Raw genomic sequence first — 23,150 nt, forward strand, 5'->3', positions numbered from 1 at the left:
AGCATCCTTAATTATATGGGAAGGGAGAATGTTGTGCCAGGAGTTCGAACTTTTCAATTGGTTTATTATTTCTTTGAGAGTCGGGAGAGTCACAAAAGTCACAGGCTCAAACTGTTGAAAGACCGTTGAGCATTCAGAAATTGGAATTTGGTTTGCTGCTGATGGATTTGAGGCCCTTAGTGCTGAGATTTTATCTATAAAATAATTTAGGAATTTTTCACAGAGAGCCTGAAAGGTCTCTGTTAGAGTGGCAGAGGATGGGTTCATCACTGAATTAAGAATCCTAAACAGGATTTGGGGCTTGTGGCTATTAGTCGCAATGATTTCCAACAGGAAAGAAGGTTTTGCGATTTTAACAGCCTTCTGATATTTCAAACGGCAGTTGTGCAGAATGTCCAAGGAAATCTGGAGTTTGTCTTTGTTCCATCTCCTTTCAACATTCACGTCTCAGAGTGTGCGTAGATTCATTCGGCCAGAGTTGCCTGGGGGGTTTAAAGCGTTTAGTGTTTATCGGAGCCAAAGTGTCCAAGATAGAGGTAGATGTAGAGATACAGGAGTGAGCGTGTTCATTTACTGGTGCACTTGTCTTACAATTAGCATCATAAAAGGCAAAGTTAGTCAAGGCCGTGGAGAAATGGGCGATTGCTTCAGGATTAATCATGCGTAGCTGGTACAGAGAGCCCTCACAGTTCAACTGCACATTACATATTTCAACATTAAACATAACCGGGAAGTGGTCTGAAATCCCAGCATTGCTGATATCCATAACGCACAGCAAGAAGGTCCTGAGTTCAATTCCACCATCAGGCCGGAGTCTTTCTGTGTGGAGTTTGCATGTTCTTCCTGTGTTTGTGTGGGTTCCCTCCGGCTTCTCCGGCTTCCTCCCACAGTCCAAAGACATGCAGTTTCTTGGGATAGGTTAATTGATTAATCCAAATTGTCCATAGGTGTGAATGTGAGTGTGGTTGTCTGTCTCTATGTGTTAGCCCTGCGACAGACTGGCGACCTGTCCAGGGTGTACCCCGCCTCTCGCCCTATGACAGCTGGGATAGGCTCCAGCGCCGCCCGCGACCCTGAAAAGGAGAAGCAGAAGCGAATGGATGGATGGATGATATAAAGACCTGCAGAAGGGATTTTGCAAACATGCTTACACATCGTGTGTAGAGTCAGGCTGATATTTTTTCTGGGCCAAGGGAGTCCAAACAGAATGTCCTCGACTCAGATAATAAGTAGAATCAACAGGCTGAAAAGATAGATAGACCATTTTAATGCAGCATGGTTAGGTTAAGGATAGAGAAAGAAAAACACACCTATTGCATGTTTTTTTATTCTCTATCTTTTTTCCAGGAAAGGAGCAGGTGCTAGACGAAGTCAGACGTGGACAGAGCGAAGGAAAGTATCTGCAGGGGAGACGGCAGGACCGCCATGTCACTTCCCAGAAGAAGATGGTGTTGAGGTTCACTTCTTCTTGACCTCATCGATCCTTTTGATATCCCAACTGGAGAAGAAGGGTCAGGTGAGGCTGGAGTATTTTCATCAAAGGCTTTATTTCCAATGTGCATTGGGAGATCCCAGAACAGTGGTTCCTAGCTATAACGTCATTCGCCTTTCATGGTCTTGTTGTTTCACAGATTTTTTTCGTGCAAATTTTTATGCTTTTTGTTTGTTTGTTTGTTTTTTATTTGTATTTTTTACAGCGCATTGTGTTCTGCTGTCAGGGGTTGTGTGTGGAGGCGTGGAAGAGATGACCCAAACGCAGGACTCACTGTGCAGAATGAAGAGGATTTATTGGAGCGAGTGAATGGACAAAGCAGGAACGGCAAGACTGACTAGCTGACTGGAAGACTGAGTGGCTGGCTGAATAACTGAACACAGACGGGAACGACAGTAACGACAACATCACATCAATGACACAACAAAGAACTGGTGAAACCGAGGAACTTAAATACACAGGTTGAATGATGACAATGATTGGAAACAGGTGAGCCTGAACATAATCTGACTAATGACTCAAGAGACAAGCTGACACGGGAAAAACAGGAAGTGAGAACATTAATGTGGCGAACTAAACTGAACATGAACAAACTGAAATCACTGGGTCAACCCTGACATCTGCATTCTGATTTCACAATTTGTGTATATTTTCTAAGTTCACTATTTTGTCATGTGTTGAGAAAAACACAGATTTTAAAATTACATGGTCTAATATTTACATTTAGCATAACTGCAACATTCTTTTTTCGTTTTGTTTTTTTTAAAGACTCGAAAGGACTTGAAATTCAAAGTTTCAGACTTGAGACTCGACTCTGACTTGCCTGACATTACTTGAGACTTGACTTGAGACTTGAAGATAAAGACTTGAGACTTACTTGAGACTTGCAAAACAATGACTTGGTCCCACCTCTGATTAAAACTAATAAAACAAGTTTTAAAAAAAGAGATTTTTCCATTTGATTACATTTTGTATGATGGATTATGTAGAAAAAGTAGAATTGGGCTGAAAGATCTATCACTTTATCACCTCTTCAGGTTGTAAATCGTGTTTTTAAAAAGTAACTAAGTAATTAATTACTTTTGAAAATAAGTAATCAGTAAAGTAACGGGATTACTTTTTTGAGGAAGTAATCAGTAATTAGTTACTGATTACTTTTTTCAAGTAACTTGACCAACACTGCTCATAATACAAGTCAGAGCTTTATATATATATAAAAGAAAGTTGTGTTTTAAAAATTGGAGTTCAAGTTATTTTTCCTTCCAATAGTGTTAACATGCTGCACAGGTCATGAACAAGATTTTTTTTAAATTTTCATTGTAAGTGTGATAAAGCAGTTAATTAAAAGTAGTCTAACATAAATGCTGTAATCTGATTATTTTAATAAACATGTAACTTGGATGGATTCGATGCTGGCGTGACCACAGTGCACACGTCTGCTGTTGCTCACAGTGGTGCAAGGGACGCTCAGGGAGTTTGTGTGTTCGCTCAGACACGTGAAACATTAGAGGGAGCATTGGTCAGAAGTTTATATAATCTCATCATGAGCATGAAAGTCATGGTAATTCTGGGTTTTAATGATTTGTTTGAAGTGTTCCAGGGTGGAATGACTGTTCAACATTCACCTTTAACATCTTTAAAAAACAATAATTGGCTTCACAAGTTTGACTTTATTTTGGATTTTCTCTAATTCACATAGATTCTAAAGTATACAGACAGGCTTAAATAAATAGATACACATAATAAAGGTCCTGAATGTTCTACAGTGTCTTTCACTTTCACTTTTGACAAGGTCACAGTTCTCATGACTGAAACTGGTAGTTTCTCTTTGCAGCATAAAAAGGATTTGTCAGACAGACCTCATTGGATCCAGAGCTTGAACTTTAAACCTCTTAAACAAGACTGAGACCCTCCTGTGTGCTAACAAACCAGAGGCTTAACAGTGTTTGGCTCCCTCTAGTGGATGTTGTGGAGTATTCTGTTGTCTTTGCTCTGTTGTTAAGACTAAATGGTAAAATGGTAAATGGCCTGTATTTATATAGCACTTTACTAGTCCCTAAGGACCCCAAAGCGCTTTACATATCCAGTCATTCACACACACATTCACACACTGGTGATGGCAAGCTACATTGTAGCCACAGTCACCCTGGGGCGCACTGACAGAGGCGAGGCTGCCGGACACTGGCGCCACCGGGCCCTCTGACCACCACCAGTAGGCAACGGGTGAAGTGTCTTGCCCAAGGACTAAACACTGAGTAATGAATCCTTCAAGCATAAAATGCTCCTAACTCAACACATAATAATAATAATGGATTGGATTTATATAGCGCTTTTCAAGGCACCCAAAGCGCTTTACAATACCACTTTTTTTTTTTTTTTTTTTTGGCCTGTCCCGTTTGGCTCTTTTGCCATCAGAATTGTTGTCTAAAGGCAAAGAAAGATGCCCAACGGCATAGGTGACGGAAGGAGAGGTAAGTGACGGAAGTGATGTTGTAGGTGACGTCAGACGCCGGAGATTTTGGCGGAGAAAAAGCAAATGGTAGCATAGAGTTTAACAAAGGTTTTCCAAGCTTCAGTATTTCCAAATATTTTCCAAATATACTAATCAATTGTCATATAACTAACAACATCTGTTTTATCATCTCTAACACCCTGGAGGACAACGGGGAGAGTTTAGACGCTCTCCAAGATTACATCGACCGCTGTTTTCAAGATTTAGTAATGCATAAGGCCCAGAGTGCATCTTCCCCGGCCAAAATCGAGACGCCGTCATCGAAGAGAAGTCGCCAGGCAGACTCCCCCGGTACAACATCGCCTGCCGGCAAAGACATCGCAGAAATCCTGGAGTCCATCGACAAGCGATTGTCCAGTTTCGATGCGAGGCTGTCCCTGGTGGAGATCTTACACCGGGAATTTAAATCTCTGAGAGAATCCCTGGAATTCAGCCAGCGGCAGGTGGAAACGCTTGCCGCTGAAAATGCCACGCTACGGGAGTCGGTTAAATCTCTCACCGATAACGTGACCCAGCTAAACATTGAAAATAAAAAAATAAAAGAGTCCGTTATCGATTTACAAGCCCGTAGCATGAGAGATAATCTTGTGTTTTCTGGTATTCCAGAAACTGCCGGAGAGGACGCAGAGGCAACGGTGAAAAGCTTCATTAAAATCCACCTGAAGCTGCCGGAGGACACCGTAAAGAACATCGACTTCGATAGAGTACATCGCTTGGGGGGCGCGCGGTCGCGGACCGGGAGACCACGGCCTATTGTGGCCAAATTCAGCCAATTCAAACAAAAGGAACAGGTGAAGAGTCGCGGCAGAGAGCTGAAAGGAACGGACTTCAGCGTGAACGACCAGTTCCCCAAAGAGATCCTGGAACGACGCAAGGTCCTGTTCCCAGTTCGACGTAGCTTTATCCAGAAAGGCTCCCGTGCTGTCATCGCTGTGGACCGGCTCTACGTGGACGGACAGCTGTACCGCGACCCCGGCACCACACCGTGGTTATACTGACTGCACTCCAGATAAGAACCCGCTACACTCTTTTCTTATTCATTCACACTTTCTCCTTTAAAATGTGTTTAACCTAGTAATATCAGTAGGATGTCATAGCAGATATAACACCGTCACCCTCCGTCATTGCTTTAATTGGAATGTTTCCGTTTCGTTTCCTTTTTTTTGTTGTCGCTCACAGTTCATGTGGTTTCTTTCTTTCTCTTGTCTTTCACTGCTGTGGTCACCTACTTCCCCACTCACCTACAAACAACACCCTCTATTTCTCCATATTTTCACAACACGATCACGCAAACACATCAGCTCAACGGCAGCACATTCACAACAGCCTCACAGCACGCACAGACTTGCAGGACACATAAGCAAGCCACGCTTGTTCATATTAGTGAATATTCACACACATAGTCAGACTTATGGAGTCTCTCACCACACTTTTTTCTCTTTCTATTTACAAACAAGGGATGTTTCCATATTCTCTCCACCTGTCTAAACGAAACACCCAGCATACATCATTAAACATACACGCACAATTAAGGGCATGCTGAGGTTTGTCACATGGAATGTAAATGGAGCTGGCACCAGAGGAAAGAGGTTAAAAATATTTAACCAGCTTAAAAAACTACAGGCAGATGTTGTTTTATTACAAGAAACTCACAAACCTGTCACAGGTTTAAATGAACTTAAAACACCTGAGTTTCCTAACGTGTTTGCAGCCGGTTATAATTCTAGACAACGGGGAGTAGCAATTTTAATACATAAAAATGTTAATTTTACAGTACTCGATACAGTTATAGATCCAGAGGGTAGATTTCTAATTATTAAACTATCAATATTGAACAAAAAACTATGTATTGTTAGTATATATGGTCCAAATGTTGATGAACCCTCATTCTTCCACGGTTTTTTTAGTGCACTCTCTGAACACCTTGATTGCACACTCATTCTTGGCGGTGACCTCAACCTTGGACTAAATGAAGAAATGGATAGGCTCAACACAACAGGAACTCAGCGTAATTGGCAGTCCACAAATATAATCAAACAGTATATGAACGACTTTGGTCTTTGCGATGCATGGCGCTCTCTTCACCCCACCAGTAAGGAATATACTTTTTTCTCGCATGTTCATCACTCTTACTCTCGTCTGGATTATTTTTTGGTCAGCAGCTCACTGCTGTGTGACATTTCAGACACTGAGATTCATCCTATAGCTGTCAGCGATCATGCTCCTGTATCTTTAACACTAATGCACAAGAATAATACTACGCCAAGTAAAAACTGGAGATTTAATATATCACTACTTAAAGATGAAGACTTTATTAAATACTTTAAAAAGGAATGGACTTCATATTTAGACTTTAATGACACTCCCGGAATATCTGCTTCTGTTCTATGGGAAGCAGGGAAAGCTGTGATGAGAGGTAAAATAATTTCTTTCTCATCACACAAAAAGAAAGAAGAAAACAAAAATATTCAGGAATTAGAAAAAAACATCAAATCACTAGAAGAAGCCTACGCGTGCGACCAAGATCAGGAAACATTGAACAAAATATGCAAAACAAAACTAGAATTAAATGAAACTATTAATAAAAAAACACAATTCATTATACAAAGACTTCGCTTGCAGAATTTTGAACACAGTAACAAATCAGGTCGATTTCTAGCTAACCAGCTAAAAATAAATAAAGAAAAAACAACTATATGTGCTGCTAAAGATTTATCGGGGAACACAATATATGATCCTGGAAGAATAAACAACATTTTTAGGGATTTCTATGAAACTTTATACTCACCACAAATAAACCCATCTAAAAATGAAATTGATCTGTTTCTTGACAACGTAACTCTTCCAAAATTACTAGACAGTCAAGCAATGGAATTGGATTCGCCACTGACGCCAAGTGAACTCCAGGAAGCCCTGATAAGTATGCCCAATAATAAGGCTCCAGGTCCAGACGGCTTCCCTGCAGAATTCTACAAAGAATTCTGGACAATTTTGGCACCAGTATTCCACAGCATGTTGCAGGAAATCGAGGAAAAGGGCAGACTACCACCAAATATGAATTCTGCCAACATTAGTCTCCTGCTAAAACCAGGCAAAGACCCTTTACTTCCCTCAAGCTATCGTCCAATTTCTCTTTTAAATGTAGACCTTAAAATAATCTGCAAAGCTCTCTCAAAGAGATTAGAGAAAATGACCCCCCTCTTAATTCATCCTGACCAAACTGGTTTCATAAAAGGTCGGCACTCCTCAACAAACACTCGTAGATTACTTAATTTAATAGACTACTCATACGATAAAAACATCGAAGCCATAATATTATCTCTAGATGCAGAAAAAGCATTTGACAGAGTTAATTGGAAATTTTTATTCGCAACTTTACACAAATTTGGTTTTGGAAACTCTTTCATAAACTGGATAAGAATATTATACAATTCCCCAACGGCTCGTATCAGAACAAATGACCAGACATCCTCCAGCTTCTGTCTCCTGAGGGGCACCAGACAGGGATGCCCACTCTCCCCCTCACTTTTTGCAATTTTTATCGAACCTCTAGCAGCAGCATTTAGACAGGCTACAACAATTAAGGGCATAAAATGTAAGAACATAGAACATAAAATCAGTCTCTATGCGGATGATGTGTTGCTTTTTCTGCAAAACACACAAACCAACCTCTCTGAGGTAATTACTCTAATAAACTGGTTTTCAAGAGTTTCAGATTATTCAATTAACTGGCCAAAATCTACAGTTCTCCCCATTAACTGCTCCTTCCATAATTCTTCCTCTGCCCCACTGCAATCCGGAAATATTAAATATTTAGGTATTAATATCTCTCCTAAGCTTTCAGACTTAACTAAACTAAACCACATCCCACTTCTAAAGAAAGTAGAAGGCGATCTGACTAGATGGAAATCTTTACCCATATCACTCATGGGAAGGGTCGCCACTATAAAAATGATGATCTTGCCAAAAATAAATTACTTATTTTTGATGATCCCTAACAAACCATCACAAGATTGGTTCAGATCTCTGGATTCATATATTTCCAAATTCCTTTGGAAAGATAAACCCCCGCGTATTAGCTTAAAAACGCTACAAAGAACCAAGGATAGAGGAGGATTAGATCTGCCTAATTTTCACCAATACTTCTTAGCCAACAGGCTTCAGTTCATCTCAGAATGGTTAAAACATACCTTCTTAGTTGAGCCCTGGCTAGATGTTGAACAGGCACTATGCAAGGATCTAGAGATTTCAGACCTACCATTTATTAGCTCAAACATCAAAAGACATGAATGCTTTAAAAGTATCAACATCAGCTTTTCTCTAACAGCATGGTGGGAGTTTCTAAAAATAACGGAGTCTTCATTAATCCCATGCAAACGTACACCTATCTGGAATAACCCTGACATATTACAAAACAATAATATGATTAATTTCCCAGAATGGAGTTGTAAAGGAATTAAATACTTAGAACATATATTAGAGGGAACAGAATTTATTCCATTTGACAGACTAGTTGAACAATATGGGATCAACAAGACAAGGTTTTTAGAATATCAACAAATTAAATCCATAGTAAAAAAGAAATTTAACCTCAGTCAAGTTGAATTACAAACACCACTAAGTGCGGCACATTTTCTTACTCTTAAATCCCCCAAATTATTATCTAAAATATACAGAACACTTTCTAAATTAGATGAATCAATATCCCTTCCTACTGCAAAGTGGGAAGCAGATTTATCAGTCAACCTAGACCAAAACTTCTGGTTTCAGATTTGCTTAAAAACTTTTAAATTAATTAAAAATCCCAGTCTGCAATTAATACAATACAAAATACTTCATAGAGTGCACTATACAGGTCATCGGATGTTTAAGATGGGCTTTACATCTTCCAACAACTGCTCACACTGTCAAGGCAATACACCAGACAATTACATCCACGCTCTTTGGTTCTGTCCACCAGTGCAAAAGTTTTGGCGCGAGATATGTGAAGACTTATCAAAATGTCTGAAATGTAACATTCCAACCTCCCCCTTAGTGTGTTTGTTGGGCAGCTTAGATAATGTCACTTCAGAAAAGAATATAGCCCATATGATCTTCACTGCCCTATGCATAGCCAAGAAAACAGTCCTCATGAACTGGAAAAATAAAAATAATCTTAATTCTAACCAATATAGAAATTATCTATTAGATTACATTAGTCTTGACACAGCCTCTGCCACCACATCAGATCAATTGCTCTGGGCCCCTTTTATCAGCTCCATCACCTAGTGGGGGTGGGGGGTCATAGTTTGGTCCCGCCTTCACTGTTGTGATTGGTGAGGGGGTAGGGACAGGCTTAGGGCGTCGGGGGGTTCCCCGGAGGCATCTTCCTTGGGGGGCTCAACCCGGGGTAGCGGTCACGTCCGGTTGAGGGCTCTGTTGGCTCTCAGGTGACTGTTTCCTCGCGGCTGCGTGCAGCGGGGCTAGGGGAGGGTCTGTGCTGACGGACGTGGGTTACTGACCTGGCAACCTGGCTGCCCCTGGGTGGGTCCGGGATGGGCGTGAGGTTCTGGGGGTGCTCCGTCTCTGGGCGGGGGCCCGGGCAGGGCCTCGGGGGCTCGGGTCCTGGTTGGTGTGTTGCCGGGGTTGTGGGCGGGTGGGTGCATGGGGGCCCGGCCCTGGAGCAGGGTGCCGCCGGTGCATCGAGCCGCCTGGGGGGCTCTTCAACTGGTGGGGGGGATGGTCACATCTGGCAGGAGCTTTCTTCTCTCAGGAACTCTCTGCAGGAGGGGGAGATACAGGAGAGGTGGAGGAAGATCTCAGCCTGGGCGTTTACCGTCTTATGTAGTCTGGAAGATGTGTGGTTGGTGGGGTGGGTGCAGTTTTCTCTGTGGTGGGGTTGGGTGGACTGTCCAGGGCTCTGTGGAGCCGGGGGGCGCTACTGCACTGGGCCCCGGTCTGATGGGCCTGGGCCCCCCTTCCCTGGCGGGTCGCGGAGGGTGGGAGTGCCTACTGGGGTCAGCGGGGGAGCTGGCCCCAGGGAGGGGTTACCTGCCCCTCCCTTCCTTCCCTCCCCATCTCCAGCTGCCTCCCTCTTCCCGCTCCTCCACAACCACCCACACATGCAGGGCCTTGGAGTGGGGGTATGTCACCAGGGTGCAGAGGAGGCTACCCCCCCCCCTGTCCCCTTCTGGCTGCCTCTGCCTCAATTTTATCCCACAACTTAGACATTCACATTATTCACACTCTCATTACACATACATATAGGATCTTGGGGGTGGGCACAATCACGGAGTCCAAATCACCATCTGGGTGTATACCTCACCCCTGACCTCGTTGCCCACCTCTCAATTTTAAATACACTTAGTCATTGAGGGCTAGCAGGAGGGACCATGCGCTTACCTGCTGCTCCTTGGCAGGTAGCTCCATGCCCTCCTGGGTTTTAATTGCACCTTAGAACACATATGCATCAACACTACAATGAGCGGGTGGAGGGAGGTTTGGAGTCTTCTCCCACCCCCATTCTCTGCGGCCTGCTGGAGCGGGGGGGCTAGTAGGAGGAGTTGGCCGTCCGGCTGCGGTCTGGGGTATGGGGCCTCCCTGCTGCTGCGGAGTCGGGGTGGTCTGCCTCTCCCCACCGCAGGGAAAAGGGTAACACCACCTGGGTCTGGGTGCAATTCCCCCCTCCAGGGGCAAGGGTACCTAGACCCGGTTTGTAGAGTACGCTTGGGGAGTGTGATTGTGTGTACAGCGTCTCTTTATGTCTGTCTCCACGTTGGTTGAGTGTGGAGTGAGTGCATATGAGAGCATGAGGGTGGGAATGGATGTTTGTGTCTGTGTGTGCCTGTATGTCTGTGTCTATATGTCAGGTTGGGTATCAGACGCCACCTCTCTGGGGACACCTCAGGCCCTCCAAGGTTTGGAGGCCTATCTCCACCCACCACCACTTCCCCTGCCGGTGGCGGACTCCCTCAGGTGTCGGTGTGTTGGTGGTTCTTTGTGTCTGGGGGTGGGCGTCCGGGTACACACCGGCTCACTCCTTGGCGGCCGCTTGTCGGGGCCTGGGGCCTGGGGCTCGCTCGGGCCCCTTTGGAGGTGGGGTGCCCCCGGCCTCTCGGCCTAGGGCTCGGTCACTCAGGCGCAGCTGGGGGCCGGCGGAGCTCACGGGCGCGTCACTGCAACCCCCCCTGGCTTCTGCTCCGCGGCTGCTGAGTGAGCCCTCATCTGGGACTCTCCTCAGCTCTTACTGGAACAGTGGCGCGGCTGCCCCTCTGTTGGTCTTCCATGGTCTCCTGTGTTCTGGGGGCCTCTGGATGTCTGGAGTTTTGATCTCCTCCATACCCGTTTCACACCCTGGAGGACGGGGCTGTGGCCCCCCCACACTCCCTAGCAGATCATTACATGGAGAAACCTTTGGAATGCAAGCATGCTGATCCACACAGGTATGCACACATGGGTATTCACAGACGCGGACTAAAGCTTTCTTGGCTGCTGCCTCAAAGCACACTGTGCGCTGTCTATCTTGCGTGCTGCACAATATCGTTTATTACTTAGTAAATACTGATATCTATGACTAGCTAGTTTATTGTGATGGTGCTTTGTTTTCTCTATTATTATGTTGCTCTTTGTTGTTTGCTGTCTCCTTTGTTTGTTTGTTTGTTTGTTTTTTCTCCATACAGGTGACCCAGGAGTTTTTTTTTTTTTTTTTTTTGTCTCTCTTCCCCCCCCTTCTCACCGTCTCTTCTCCCCTTGGGTTTTCTTTCTTTCTCTCCCCCTCTCTCTCTCATTCATTCCCCCTGTCCTATTTATTAAAAAAAAAAAAAAAAAAAAAAAAAAAAAAAAATGACAAAGGATGAACTGAAGCTCTGCCATCACGTAATGTCGCATACTGCTGTTTCTGATGTCATTTATAAAAAAAAAAAAAAAAAAAAAAAAAAAAAAAAAAAAGAAAGATGCCCAACGGATTTACTTTACCAAACTGACCATCCCAGCCTTGCCGTAATGGTCCATTTGATTCACCTTTTATTGTTTATTTTATTTTCACTTAATGAATACGGGACAGACTTGACTGGGGGAAAGAAGGGGAGAAAGAAAGAGGGAAAGAGAAACAGCTGAGAAGAGGGACGGGGGAGAAGGGCAAAAGACAAAAACCAACAGAACGGGCAGAGAAAAAGAAATGCATATATCAATCACCTGGATCACCTGCTGAGAAAGAAAAAAGAAAGCAAGCAGAAGAGAACAAGAGTAATAGAATAAACAACATCACAATGATATATGGGAATATGACAGTAAATACTAAATGTTAAACATTATTGTGCAGCACATAAGATCAACAGAACACAGTGTGCTTTGAGGTAGGAGCCAAAAAGGGTGTAGTTTGTGGGTGTGATCGCCCGTGTGTACACCTGTGAGCATGGACGCGCTTGTTTTTTGTTTTTTAAAAGGTTCCTTCATGTAATAATCTGCTAGAGGGTGTGGGGGGGCCACAGCCCCGTCCTCCAGGGCATGAAGCAGGTATGGAGGAGATCAAAACTCCAGACATCCAGAGGCCCCCACAGCACAAGAGACCAAGGAAGACCAACAGAGGGGCAGCCGCGCCACTGTCCCGGAAAGAGCTGAGGAGAGTCCCAGATGAGGGCTCACTCAGCAGCCGCGGAGCAGAAGCCAGGGGGAGTTGCAGTGACGCGCCCGTGAGCTCCGCCGGCAGCCAGCTGCGCCAGAGTGACCGAGCCCCAGGCCGAGAGGCCGGGGGCACCCCACCTCCGAAGTGGCCCGAGCGAGCCCCAGGCTCCAGGCCCCAATAAGCGGCCGCCAAGGAGTGAGCCGGTGTGTACCTGGACACCCATCCCCGGACACAAAGAACCACCAACGCACCGATGTCTGAGGGGGTCCGCCACTGGCAGGGGAAGTGGTGGTAGGGGGAGATAGGCCTCCAAACCTTGGAGGGCCTGAGATGTCCCCAGAGAGGTGGCGCCTGACACCCAACCTGACATATAGACACAGACATACAGGCACACACAGATACAAACATCCATTCCCACCCTCATGCTCTCATATGCACTTACTCCACACTCAACCAACGTGGAGACAGACATAAAGAGACGTTGTACACACGATCACACTCCCCAAGCGTACTCTACAAACCGGGTCTAGGTGCCCCCGCCCCTGGAGGGGGGAACTGCACCCAGACCCAGGTGGTGTTTCCCTTTTCCCTGCGGTGGGGGGAGGCAGATCGCCCCGACTCCGCAGCAGCAGGAAGGCTCCACACTCCAGACCGCAGTCGGACGGCCAACTCCTCCTCCTAGTCCTAGCCCCCCTGCTCCAGCAGGTCGCAGAGAACGGGGGTGAGAGAAGACTCCGAACCTCCCTCCACCCGCTCATTGTAGTGTTGATACATGTGTGTTCTAAGGTGCATTTAAAACCCAGGAGGGCATGGAGCTACCTGCCAGAGAGCAGCAGGTAAGCGCATGGTCCCTCCTGCTAGCCCTCAATGTCTACGTGTATTTAAAATTGAGAGGTGGGCAACGATGCCAGGGGTGGGGTGTACACCCTGATGGTACTTTGGGCTCCGTGTATCGTGCCCACCCCCAAGATCCTATATGTATGTGTAATGAGAGTGTGAGTAATGTGAATGTCTAAGTTGTGGGATAAAATTGAGGCAGAGGCAGCCAGAAGGGGACAGGGGGGGGGGGGGGGGGTAGCCTCCTCTGCACCCTGGTGACATACCCCTACTCCAAGGCCCTGCATGTGTGGGTGGTTGTGGTGGAGCGGGAAGAGGGAGGCAGCTGGAGATGGGGAGGGAAGGAAGGGAGGGGCAAGTGACCCCTCCCTGGGGCCAGCTCCCCCGCTGACCCCAGTAGGCACCCCCATACTCCGCGACCCGCCAGGGAAAGGGGGCCCAGGCCCATCCAGACCGGGCCCAGTGCAGCAGCGCCGCCCGGCCCCACAGAGCCCGGGACAGTCCACCCAACCCCACCACAGAGAAAACTGCACCCACCCCACCATCCACTCATCTTCCAGACTACATAAGACAATAAACACCCAGGCTGAGATCTTCCTCCACCTCTCCTGTATCTCCCCCTCCTGCAGAGGGAGCTCCTGAGGAGAGGAAAGCTCCTGCAAGATGTGACAATCTCCCCCACCAGTTGAAGAGCCCCCCAGGTGGCTCGACGCACCGGCGGCACCCTGCTCCAGGGCTGGGCCCCCATGCACCCACCCGCCCACAACCCCGGCAACACACCAACCAGGACCCAAGCCCCCGAGGCCCGGTCCGGGTCCCAGCCCAGAGACGGAGCGCCCCCAGAACCTCACGCCCATCCCGGACCCACCCAGGGGCAGCCATGCTACCAGGTCAGTAACCACGTCCGTCAGCACAGACCCTCCCCTAGCCCCGCTGCACGCAGCCGCGAGGAAACAGTCACCGGAGAGCCAACAGAGCCCCCAACCGGACATGACCGCTACCCCGGGTTGAGCCCCCCAAGGAAGATGCCTCCGGGGAACCCCCCGACGCCCTAAGCCTGTCCCTACCCCCACACCAATCACAACAGTGAAGGCGGGACCAAACTATGACCCCCCACCCCCACTAGGTGATGGAGCTGATCAAAGGAGCCCAGAGCAATTGATCTGATGTGGTGGCCGAGGCTGTATCAAGACTAATGTAATCTAATAGATAATTTCTATATTGGTTAGAATTAAGATTATTTTTATTTTTCCAGTTCATGAGGACTGTTTTCTTGGCTATGCATAGGGCAGTGAAAACCATATGGGCGATATTCTTTTCTGAAGTGACATTATCTAAGCTGCCCAACAAACACACTAAGGGGGAAGTTGGAACGTTACATTTCAGACACTTCGATAAGTCTTCACATATCTCGCGCCAAAACTTCTGAACTGGTGGACAGAACCAAAGAGCGTGGATGTAATTGTCCGGTGAATTGGTTTGGCAGTGTGAGCAGTTGTTGGTAGACGTAAAGCCCATCTTGAACATCCGATGACCTGTATAGTGCACTCTATGTAATATTTTGTATTGAATTAATTGAAGACTGGGATTTCTAATTAGATGAAAGGTTTTTAAGCAAATCTGAGACCAGAAGTTTAGGTCTAAGTTAACTGATAAATCCGCTTCCCATTTTGCAATAGGAAGTGATATTGATTCATCTGTTTTAGAAAGCATTCTGTATATTTTGGATAGTAATTTGGGGGGTTTAAGAGTAAGAAATTGAACCACACTTGGTGGTGTTTGTAGTTCAACTTGACCCGGTTTAAATTTCTTTTTTACTATGGATTTAATTTGTTGATATTCTAAAAATCTTTTCTTGTTGATCCCATATTGTGTAACTAGTCCGTCAAATGAAATAAATTCTGTTCCTTCTAGTATATGTTCTAAATATTTGATTCCTTTATCACTCCAATCTGAAAAGTTTATCATATTATTGTTTTGTAATATGTCAGGGTTGTTCCAGATAGGTGTACGTTTGCATGGGATTAATGAAGACGCCGTCAATTTTAGAAACTCCCACCATGCTGTCAGAGAAGAGCTGATGTTGATGCTTTTAAAGCATTCATGTCGTTGGATGTTTGAGCTGATAAATGGTAGGTCTGAGATCTCTAGATTATTGCAGAGTGCTTGTTCTACATCTAGCCAAGGTTCATCTAAGAGGGTGTGTTTTAGCCATGCTGAGATAAATTGAAGCCTGTTGGCTAAGAAGTAGTGCTGAAAGTTAGGCAGTTCTAGTCCTCCTTTATCCTTGGTCTTTTGTAGTGTTTTTAAGCTTATACGTGGGGGTTTATTTTTCCAAAGGAATTTGGACATACATGAATCTAGAGATCTGAACCAATCTTGTGGCGGTTTAGTTGGGATCATTGAGAATAAATAATTTATTTTTGGTAAGACCATCATTTTTATAGCGGCAACCCTTCCCATGAGTGATATGGGTAGACATTTCCATCTAGCCAGATCATCTTCTACCTTCTTTAAAAGTGGGATATGGTTTAATTTAGTTAGATCTGCAAGCTTGGGAGAAACATTAATACCTAAATATTTTATATTTCCCGATTGCAGTGGTGTAGAAGAGGAATTATGGAAGGAGCAATTAATCGGTAGGACTGTAGATTTTGACCAGTTAATTGAGTAATCTGATATTCTTGCAAAAGAGTTTATCAATTCAATCACCCCAGAGATATTGGTTTGTGAATTTTGGAGAAAGAGTAACACATCATCCGCATAAAGGCTGATTTTATGTTCCACGTTCTTGCATTTTATGCCCTTAATTACTGAATTCTGTCTAATTGCTGCTGCTAGTGGTTCAATAAAAATTGCAAATAGTGAAGGGGAGAGTGGGCATCCCTGCCTGGTGCCCCTCAAGAGACAGAAGCTGGAGGATGTCTGGTCATTTGTTCTGACACAAGCTGTTGGGGAATTATATAATATTTTTAACCAGTTTATGAAAGAGGATCCAAAACCAAATTTGTGTAAAGTTGCAAATAGAAATTTCCAGTTAACTCTGTCAAATGCTTTTTCTGCGTCTAAAGAGAATATTGTAGTTTCTAGGTTTTTACTGTATGAGTAGTCTATCAAATTAAGTAATCTACGTGTATTTGTTGATGAGTGCCGACCTTTTATGAAACCAGTTTGGTCAGGATGAATTAAGAGGGGGGTTATTTTCTCCAGTCTCTTTGAGACTGTCTCTTTACAATACCACTATTCATTCACTCTCACATCCACACACTGGTGGAGGCAGCTACAGTTGTAGCCACAGCTGCCCTGGGACAGACTGACAGAAGCGAGGCTGCCATATCGCGCCATCGGCCCCTCTGGCCATCACCAGTAGGCAAGTAGGGTAAAGTGTCTTGCCCAAGGACACAACGACCAGGACAGAGAGCCCAGGGATCGAACCGGCGACCTTCCGGTTACAGATGCGATTCCCAACCCCTTGAGCCACGGTCGCCCACATGAACCAGTGTTTTCTACACAGAACAGAAAACTAGCAAATAACCAGTTTTATGTTGTATATTCGGAATCTTATTTATTCGACTGTGTTACAAAAAAGACAAATATTCACATTTTGTTGGTTGAATCTCTAAAAAATGCAAAAGATAACAGTTTGACATAATAAATATTTCTACATCAGTAAGGTGATTCTCAAACAGCTGTTAGCTTGAAATTTGAATTTTATTTAAATATGAGAACAAAGAGTTTTTACTGTTTTTATTTTATACAACATAAATTCTGCAAAAGAATAAAAACTGAGCTGAAGACTTTTAGCTTCATGTGAGAGATTTTACCTTAAAGCGATAAACCTCTGTTACTCTGTTTATTTTGCTTCTGCTGCATTTCTGCATGTCCTCATCCACTAAATATAAAATAGTGTAAATGAGCAGCTTTTGATGTTTGACAGTTTTTATTGTGTCTGAACGTTCCTGCAGTTGGTTTGTGGTTGATGTGGATTTGCTGCTCATGTGAATCCTCCCACAGTGTTTCATTAGCAGCTGTAACCACAGTGACTCTGATAAAACAGGAATTAGCAGAATCCATCTGATATGAAGCTGTGCTTTGAATACCACTTCCCTCCTCTTTGAAGAGTAGTCAGATATCTGTGTTCAGGTTTTTGTACAGCCTCTTCTACACTTTGTATCACTGTGTTTGTAGAGCACAGTAGTAGAGAGCTGTGTCTGCCAGGGTTAGGGCTGTTATGGTCAGATTAGTTATTGTTGGTGATGTTTCTGAGTCATATCGATTATCAGGAATATATTGATCACTCCATGATCTTGCTTCTTTCCACAATATAAACTGAGGAGCCTGAAGGTCAGAATCATGTCTGTACCAGTAAAGGCGTACATACTCTGATGTTGTCTCATAGCTACATGTGAGTTTGACAGATTCTCCTTCTGTTTTAGTGACTTCAGGTTGTTGAGGAGTGATTGAGTCTCCAGCTGTTAGTCCTGGAAAAAGAAAGAAGAAAAGTAGTGAAATGCAGTCTGTATATCTGCTTAATGCAGCAGCTTCAACTAAACTTTAATCCCTGTTCTTAAACTCACCTATAATGTGAGATAGAAGCAAAAAGAGGTGCAGCAACATGTCTTTGGAGTTATTAAAGCCAGACAGACAGCACATGAACAATGTTCTTCCACTGCAGCACAATGACCAACAAATAATGTCATTGGATGAGCTCAACTTCAGTGGGCGGGGCCAGTTTAATAGCTCAGCCAATCAAATAGTTTTGTGCTTCCACAGCAGCTCTGTCTCTGTCTCTGATCTTTACTGCTTCATTTCTCTGTTGTCTTTGTCATCAGTCCAATGACACAAGAATCAGAGGTTTAACAGTGTGTGGCTCCCTCTAGTGGATGTTGTGGAGTATTCTGTTGTCTTTGCTCCAAAGGTTTTTGTACAGAGTTTTGCTGTTTCCTGTCACTGTGGGCTGCAGAGCACAGTAGTACACAGCAGAGTCAGACACTGCAGCAGAGGAGATCTCCAGATGAAACTGCTGTTTTTCTTTGTCATGTATAAACTTCAGCTTTTCTGTTTGCTCTGAATGTTCTGCCATAACAAGCTGTGGATGTGAACCGGACTTCTGATGGTACCAGAAAAGTGAATATACAGAGCCTGAATAGTTGCAGGAGAGAGTCACAGTGCCTCCTTCCAAACTCATCACTACATCTTTAGATGGTGTCAGTAAATCCTCAGAGGATCCTGAAAACAACAAAGACATATTTCACCATCATGTTTCTGCATCTTTAAACTTAGTTTATAAAAAGTGAATCAATTCAAACAACATCCAGATATTTTCATGTCCATCATCTCCTTTTACATCTCACTCCATCTTTTGATGACTCACCAGTCTGAAAGGAGACTATCATCATCCAAATGAAAAGCAGCAACATGATTTCCTCTTGGACTGAATGAACAATAGAGAGAACACAGCAGCTCTTCAGCTCTTAAATGAAGCCTTTCATGTTCACTGCTGTAGCTCCTCCTCCAAAGGCTGCTTCTTCTGGATAGGCTTGGCCCTGGTTTCTGTGGAGCCTGTAAATAAAGAGCTTTGAATATTTGAAATATTTAGCAGAATGTAGAATAATCTCACTCATGTATTAAACAGCAGAAGTACACGTGTAAACCAGCCAGCATCAACACTGGGCTTTAAAGAAATCCATTACTGACCTGTGATGGACCGAACAGTGAAGGAAACTCAGGCACAGGTTAAAGTCCAAAAAAGGTTTGTTTGTTTGTTTGTTTGTTTGTTTGTTTTTTCATTTAACCCAAAATCAAAGTTGGTTAAATTTATACAAAAGATCATCAAAATCTTAGGCCCATAAAACAGGTCAAAGTAACAGAACTCTACTCAATGTGTAAAACAAACATTATGACTCAAACAGACCTGCCCGCATCACCGTCTTCTTCTACATTTTAATGGCGGTTGGCAAAACAACTTTAGGTGCATTACTGCCACCTTCTGGACTGGAGTGTGGGTTGGCGCGGTTTCTCCACCTACAAATCCATTTATACGTCCTCCCTTTAATACCGATCTGATGCAACCTGATCAGGAGTCCTTCTTTCCACATCACATCGTACGCCTTCTCGACATCTACAATCACGGCTGCTACACTCTCACTGTTCACTTGGGCACGCCTTATTTCATGCTCTAGACGCACAGCTGGATCTATCGTGCTTCTTCCTTTTCTAAACTTTGGTAATACTTGATCTTACTATTAGTTTCCAAAAAGTCAATTAATCTTTCATTCACCATTTTTTCCATTACTTTCCCCAAATGTGATGTCAAAGCTATCGGTCTATAACTTTCCGCCAAGGCTGGATCCTTTCCTGGCTTACATACGGGAACAATGATCGTTTCTACCTTCTTCCCATACTTTGAACATTTTACTAATATAGTCTTACGAGGGTTTCTTAAGTTTTTAATCATACAATAACTATCTGATCTCTACCTGGAGTCGTATTTCTTACTTCCATTAATGAATTATTTAACTCTGCTACTGAAAACATGATATTTATCAGACCTTCGTGTTTCTTCTCTTCCGCTGATTTCTGCAGTAATTTTCTGTGCTGTGAACTTTTGCAAATGCTCTTTCCAATAATTCAGCTTTACTCCTATTATCTACTAATAATCTGTCATTATCTTTCATTACTGGATAACCATACTCGTTCCTCTTCCCAGACATTTTCTTTATAGTTGTCCAGACTCTCCAAAGGGGTCGATCTCCCCAAAGTATTACAGTACTTCCTCCAATATTCCCTCTCAGCTGATTTAACTACCGTTCTTACTTCTGCCCGTTTCCTTTTGTAGCATATGAGATTTTTAAACACACAGTGCTCTTTTCAGCATTTTAAATGCTTTGTTCTTGGCTTTGATTATGGCTGTACGTTCTTGCGTCCACCATGGCACTACCTTTATCCTTTTACTGCCACCTTTCTTTGGGATGGATGCTGTTGCTGCATAAGTCATAATCTGATTAACTGTAGAATTTAACTGATGCTTAATGTTTTACACAAACACCAGTTTGCTTCGTCAAACCTCCATTTCCTCTTTTTCTGTTGCATCAGCGTCTACACAAATATCAATAACTATCGGATAATGATCACTACCAATCGTACTCTCTTTTAACACTTTCCATGTGCTCCTACCTGACAAACATTGTGAAACCATTGTGACATCAGGACACGACTCTGTACCTCTTACCAAATCCACCCTTGTGCCAGAGCCATCATTTAGAACCACTAAATCCTTCTCCTCAACTACATCCTCTACCACCTTCCCACTGGTGTCATTACACTGCCCTTATAAAGTGCTTGGTGTAGTTTCCCTCTCCAATCCCTAAGAAGCATTTGCATTTCTTTCCTCTCCAACTTTTTAAACGGACTCTAAAAATTAATTATTTTGATATTTCCTTTCTGAGACCATACTTCTACAACTATCACCTCTAACTCTGCTGTAGCCGACTATACTTAATTTCATTCTTAACAAACGTTGCACATCCTCCACTTTTACCCACCTGAATGCTCGAGTATCCTTGAATAACAAAGTCTAGACTTGGTTTAAATCTGTTTCTTGTACACATATAATACCCGGCTTCAAATTTAATGCACAAATAGCTCCCTTCAGTTCTTGTCCATTTGCAATACGCTCCTAGCTTTCCATTGAAGAATTAGCATTAAGTTATAGCTTGTGGGTCTGATGTACATTCTCCATGACTAAGATCTCAATGTATTTTTCCCCAAGACAAATCTTCACTTTGAAAAACTTTGCTGCTGCTTTTACTACTATCTTGATCTTTTCTGTTTTGACTTGCGCCAAGAACAAGACACGTTTATCCATTTGGACTTCAGGCTGATTCCTGCCCTTCTCCTCCATCCCTCTCCCATCACCTATTCCTTGTTCCTCATCAGGTTTTCTGCCCTTGTTATTTACTCTCCTCAAAGCTTCTGCATAAGATATCCTCTCCTCTGTTCCAACTTGTTGAATCTCTGCTGCCTGCTTCCTTACTGTGCACCTGTCATGCGCTGCTGCATGTGGCCACCCACAGTTGCAACACTTAACCTGACTCCTGCCACAGTCACCATACATATGTTCTCCCCCGCATCTTCCACACCTCACTCTTCCTTTACACACTATGGGACCAAAGCTCTGACATTTGTAGCACCTGAGTGGAGGAAGCACATAAACACGGACACTAAAACTCATGTACTCCACCATGACTTTCTCTGGCAGCTATTCCCTTGGAACTCAAGCAGTACTGACAGACTATTTTTCTCCATTTCTAACAGCTTGCAGTCTTTTTATTCCAGTGATTTCTCCTCCGTTGATCACTTTCCTCATCTCCTCCAGATTTTCCCCACTGGGAATACCTGAAATCACTCCTCTACATCCTCTCCTCTCACTAACCACCTTCCTGTCCATAATCTCCTTTTTTACAAAGCATTTTCAACTTGAGCGCTGTGAAATGCACTTCACACACACGCACAGTTCTTTGTCGCCAGATGCCACGTTTATTTTTAGTTTTCATTTGTTATGACTGTGCACAGTCTGACAGCTCCGGTCTCAGCTGATTCCCAGCTTCCTCTCCGCTCCTCTCCCATCTCACTAAAAAAGGGGAAGGAAACCATCATCAGTCCGAACGCCATCAGCTGTTCTCACCTGCGTCTCCAGCACCGCCCCGTTGAGCTCACTGCACCACTCCTCCCCTGCAGCCGTGCCCGGTGTTCTGACAAACCATCCTACTTTGGCAATTTTAGCTGTTAAAGTACGTTTCTAGCTCATGTTGACAAAGGTAGGATGGTTCGCCACTGAATTTTAGCAGTTTAAGTATGCTTGCAGGTGACATTAACAAAGGTAGGATGGTTTGGCAGTTAATTTCATGTTGTGCGCATGCGCAGAAACAACGGGTAGGATGGTTTGCCAAGTAGGATGGATTCCCAGAACACCTGGACCACACCTCCGCCACAAGCGCTTTAGACTTTTGTTCTGCATTTTTACATTTCACAAACAATCACCCGTCTCGGAGCACCTTAGCCAGCTCAGAGCTCAGTCAGAGCAATTGGACTCAGTCCCATTATTTCATTCCCAGGTTTGAATTTCAATATCACTTTAAATTCTTCCATCATTACTTCATGCCTACCATCTTCCTCTTCAAGTGCTCGCTTCCGTGTTGGCGCAGATTTCAACCTGTCCTTCCTAACCCCCACGTTTCTACTATGTCCAATTTATTTCAATCAATGTCCATTTCCTCATCGTCAGAAAGCCCTCCACTACTACTTGCCATTCTGACCCAGTCACAGTCCAGATTATGCCAATCCACCGGCGATCGAGTGTTATTCCAAACAGCAAGCCTCTAACCGAACAACTCCTGCCCGAGCCAGCTGTCAAAGCGGCGGCGCGTCGAGCTCCCTCTGTCAGGTAAGTGAGACAAAGGAGAAACTTAATAGTGGCTGATCATCCCACAAAAACACATAAAAGGGGTAAAATACACAAAAAAACTAACTAAAAAAAATCCAATTCCCCCCATGATCCAGAGTTATGGTATGAGCCAGTTTGCAGTTCTCCATACAGACTTGCTCCGCCCCTTTTCCACCTCTTGGCTCATCAATCAAGAGACTGGAGCAGCTGCAGCTGAGGTAACTCAGAAAACAAAAAGATTAAATCATACATAACAGTGTCA

At 44.2% G+C, this 23,150-nt stretch overlaps 1 long non-coding RNA gene across 2 annotated transcripts; it reads right to left on the minus strand.

The window, feature by feature from the left end:
* Positions 1–17,305: 17,305 nt before the first annotated feature.
* On the minus strand, positions 17,306–22,733 carry LOC309693987. 2 transcript variants are annotated; one of them, XR_014272761.1, is made up of 4 exons: positions 22,611–22,733; positions 18,818–19,005; positions 18,021–18,672; positions 17,306–17,924 (listed from the first exon to the last, which is right to left on the minus strand). It is a non-coding gene; the product is annotated as an uncharacterized lncRNA (long non-coding RNA). The 2 variants fall into 2 exon arrangements; XR_014272762.1 differs by having other exon boundaries at positions 17,306–18,672.
* Positions 22,734–23,150: the final 417 nt, after the last annotated feature.

This window comes from Aulonocara stuartgranti (assembly GCF_965226115.1).
Source record: "Aulonocara stuartgranti genome assembly, chromosome: 18".
Lineage (NCBI taxonomy): Eukaryota > Metazoa > Chordata > Actinopteri > Cichliformes > Cichlidae > Aulonocara > Aulonocara stuartgranti.